The sequence below is a fragment of the Brienomyrus brachyistius genome, chromosome 22 (genome assembly GCF_023856365.1).
Source record: "Brienomyrus brachyistius isolate T26 chromosome 22, BBRACH_0.4, whole genome shotgun sequence".
In the NCBI taxonomy this organism is placed as follows: domain Eukaryota; kingdom Metazoa; phylum Chordata; class Actinopteri; order Osteoglossiformes; family Mormyridae; genus Brienomyrus; species Brienomyrus brachyistius.
The window spans coordinates 14,041,846-14,046,727 of record NC_064554.1 but is presented as its reverse complement, the minus strand read 5'-3'; positions in this window follow the sequence as shown (position 1 = coordinate 14,046,727).

Sequence of the window (4,882 nt, the reverse complement as noted above, 5' to 3'; positions counted from 1 at the left end):
GGATAAGTAGTCAAACAGGGAAGCAACAAACAGAACAGAACCAGTCCTGATAGTATTATAGTCCAGCCCAAATCGTATTGGCACTTTGGGGTGCTGTATGGTGTCTCGAGCAACATCTTTTAACATGCCCTATAAAATTTTACTGTAGTGTATTACCTAAAGTATAGGATCAGCTATGACTGTTCGACAGTTTGAGTAGTTTTAACGGCAGTAGTATTTTTAATATTGATGTTAAAACCTTTTAACATGGTATCTGAAAAGCACAGCATATAGCACCATGTTATTGTTTCAACTTTGAATTATATATAAATGCGCTGAATTATGGCCAGTGTTAAACTATCAACGTTGAAACCGAACTGTGTTTTGGTCAGATTTTCAATACTGAAAAACTGATGGTGGAAAAACCTCGATTCAGTGTTGATATAAAGTGAGAGACTGAAGATAAACGTTGTTTCAACCTTTTTGTCTGATATGGAATCAATGTCCTTTCATCATATGTGTGCTGTCTCGGGCAGCATTCACGTGGTAAGATGTGTGTTGTTACATAAACAGTTAAATACCGTTTATAAACAGCCCAGTTTAAGTCAGTCCTTTGTTGAATGATTAGGAATCAAAGTGAAGGCTGCAGCATTGTAAATTGTTGACAATGAAGAAAGGTTTGTTGAACAAAAGATAAATAAACGAAAAAATAAACAAATATAGGCTACCGACAGTCCACCGGTTACAAACGAGATCTAATTCTGTCTTTATGTCGAATTTGTAGGTAAGTCTGAATATAATAATAATACTAATAATAATAATAATAATAACTCTACAATAATAATAAAAGTAACTACATACAGTACTGTACTGCATCTCGAGCCGGCGAACCGCTGAAGTCGCGCGATGTTTTCACGAGCGTCACAAATAGCGCGTGCGTTCGTTATTACTAACTAAAGCATTTAACCCGAATTTTTAATATATTAGTCTTTATGGCAATCCGTTTGTAATTATGAGTTGTTGGACTTAAGCCGAGGACTGACTGTAAATGGCATGAAGATTAATAAACCACTGGCATCATTTAGATCCAATAAGAGTTTCAAATCCGTCAAACCTTATTTAAACTGGGCATGATGGGAAAACAACATAACTACTGACGGCCAAGAAGGGCGGGTCCGCTCTCTCCATACTGAGGGGGCTGCTGCACGTGCCCGGCAGAGGAACAATTTCTCATTTATAAGGCAAATATGCAGCAGAATATTTTTTTTCCGTTTTCGCCTGAGGCCGTGTTAATGTTTACATGACTTTTTTTTTTACATCAAAGCTTCATTCCAGTGTTTTTTTTTTTTCGTATTACCTGTTCCTTTGAAGAGAGATTTTTATTTATTTATTTACTTTACTGCATTTTTCTGTTCCATTTTTTTTCATTGAAAAAAAATGAATGAACTCTGGGATTTATCTGTCTTCTTGTGATCACAGTGGCAATTGCTCCTTGTGTCCCAGATTACCAACTACCAGCTGACGCATTTTACTTCACCTGGAAGAAAAGAAACCTTATTTTCTGATATTTAAATTAAATGATTTACAGGTCCTTTGCTTCAAATGAATCCTTAGTTTACAGAGGACAGTAACTGGTAAACTGTGACCCTGGGAGCAACCAGCTGTGATAAACACAACAGGGGGGGGAGCAAAATGCTTATTTCATGATTCATGAAAAGAAAATAGCAGTCTGCTCAAAAGAAAGACGTCAAGAGACAACTACAAAAGCAACACAAAAGAAGGTTTGAAAGCTCAAAAGATTGGCGCGTCAGCCTGTATCGCCCTCTTTTAATAATGGATTTGCCTCAAAACTTTAATGCGCAGAGTTATGTGAAGCAGGCATATTCTACTTTGTTCTCTGAACTCTTGTCTGCACATTTAGATTTCTTGTGTTCACACTGAGAAACCTTCTGCTCACAGTCTAAGTAATAAAACATTTATAATGACGTTGTGTATGAATCGTTCTCTTATCTCATATTTAAAATGGCAGTAAGTCTGCTGCCTGTCCAAGGAATCTGAGCACGTCAAGTAAAGGAAGGTCTTGGACCAGCTGCATGTTCCTGTTACCTAAAATTTAAGTACATTCTTTCGATAAATAGTTAATGAAATATGTACAGGTATTTTAAATTTAATGTAGTATTTTACAGCATGATCTGTAAATTCCATCCATCCATCCATATTCCAAACCGCTTGTCCTATTGGGTCGCGGGATCTGTAAATTCCATTCCTTTAATACAACGTGCACTAATTCCAGTAATGGATGAGCAATTGATAAATGAAAGGATGACAGAATTAATGTAAGACCACAGGTGCCCTTATTCTGAGTCAATGTTCTCAAATCTTCTTGTGATCTACATAAGCCTCATATCATATCATACAAGGGTAACGGCCCTCTCTTCCTTTTTTGGCCTAGAAATTCCAATTCCATTTTAGAAATTTTATCTATCCATCCATCCATTTTCTGTAACTTCTTGCCCTATTCAGAATCGCTGGGGGTCCTATTCCAGAGGGTACAGACTCAAGGCAGGGAAGAACCAGGATGGGGCACCAACCCTTCACAGGGCGCAATCACACACCATTCACTCACACATGTATTTTCCTGCTCCATTATAATCGTATGGGACCACTGCTGTATATGCGGTCCATCATTGGCTTGCTGATAAATGCTAAACATTGTTTTCGCTTGTCTCCTTTTTTTCGATTGTTCGTAAGTAGGGGTGTAGCTGTGCCTCTGAAATAGTAACATGGATCACGGGTGTGCATGACAGAGAGCTATCTGTGTGAGGGATTCAGCCGGTGCTTCCTCAGATGGTCATCAGAAGACAACATAAGCACCGTACCGTGAGTTTTGTTTCATGCACCTGAGCTGATCTGTTTGATCGGCTCTCACACCTATGGACTACATTGGGAAACGGCATAATGACACAGGAAGAACATGCAAATCCACACACGGAGTCACGTTGGTCACTCGAACCTTGGTCGCAGAGATGGGAGGCAGCAGTGCTATCAACTGCACCACTGCACCTACCTGGACAATTGATATATTCATTTTAAATTTATTGGCATGTCTTTTTGGCTCGATCTGATTTTGCTTCTGTTATCCTGAAACTGAGGTAATACCAGTGTTTACTGAGTTCACTGGCTTGTATGTCTGTCATAAGTGCTGAGTACTTATCTCATATGTTCTTCTGCAAGGTCATAAATAAAAGGCACTTTCAGATGCTTTCACCTTTTTTCCATGATAAATATATTCTATTACCTATTGACCTATAATGTCAATGCTTTTCTGATCATTGTCTTGCACCGATGAAAATGTCCATTCCAGACCAAGTAAAATTCGTTTCCTTGTTGATTTAATTTTCGTTTTCAAACGGACCTTATTGTTTGTTTTCAGGTGGGTGGCGGCGCACGTCTTAGGCTTACAGCTGCAGAAGGAGCCCCGAAAAGCCCAAAGTGATTGCAGTGGTAGACATTATGATGCAGTTTAGGCCAAGCTAAGAGCATCCCCACTCATAAAGAGTGTTTTACAGTCTCGTCTCGGTATCTTAGCTTTTTCAAATAGGGTTGCTCACCTGGTTAGAGGAACAAAATGCCCGGCATTTCCTGGGGATGGCGTGGGATACAGATTATGTAAATATTACCTGCACACTTAGATATTATGCAGTTTGTGATATAAATGTCAAACCACTGGCATGACAATCCATCAAAATATCATCAAACGAAACAGCTACCTTAGGTTTGTTCCGCTACTCCTAACTGCATCGAAAAATTTAACATTGATTATGGACAGAGGGCTGTTTTTGTGGGGAACTGAACTGCCGCTTCCTCATACGATCATCTGATAGTGACAGACACTCCGTCCTGAGGACTCTGAGAGCTCTCACTGCATTGACTTGGGTCTGAGCACCAGACAGGAATCTCAGCCATAACAACTTCTGTACGATAATCTCAGATTAATGAGTTATACACCAGGCTGAATGCTTTGCACTGATTGGATTTTGTTGAGAAGGCATGACATCAACTTCGGCACCATCTGTTTTTTTTTTTGTTTTTTTTTTTTAGTGGGCTTCTAATAATAGCTTTGCTGGATGCAAATGACACACCTCTCTGCATTTAATGCATAACTCTGTAGATTAATGATACGATATCAGCAGTTAAGCTGTGAGCCTATGGGGGTGGTAACTCTGCAGGGATGCCTAATAGCATTTTGCAGCAAAAAAAAAGTTAAAACTGCATCTGGGAAGGGAGGGAGACCTACTCATTTCCTTTCACCTGTGCCTTATTTTCAGTTACCTATGATTTTCTTTCATGTTCCAGATCATCCACACTTATCTCTGAACCCCCCCCCCCCATAACTCTTTACATTTTACATGACTTGACGCCTGTTTTATATGCTTGAGGGAGTTTTACTTGCATAAACGTTTTGAGAGCAGAAAGAACAATGATTGGTTCTGAAAGATAACCAATCAGATTGTAGAGGAGGTGGGTCCAAGCAATTGATTGGTTGGTCCCGCCTACTCTAGTTGCTTGAACCCACCTCCTCTACAATCTGATTGGTTATCTTCACGAACCAATCATCTGTCCTTCTGCCCCCAGAACATTTCTGTGTAAGTAAAACCCCCATGAGCATTCTGATTCCCCCAGTGTTTCCTTTGTGCTGATACCAAACTTGCTGTGTATTTTGTACCTCCCTGCTTTGTAAAGTTTATGCCTTTGTCCCATTAACACACACGCGTTTGTATTCATGTCTTTGTGGGGACCATCCATTCATTTCTATGTTATCCCAACAGGGACAACCTTAACCATAAGTAGCTAAACAAAATATAAGACTTGTAGCATTTTTTCCTGTTTCTTTGCAGTCACA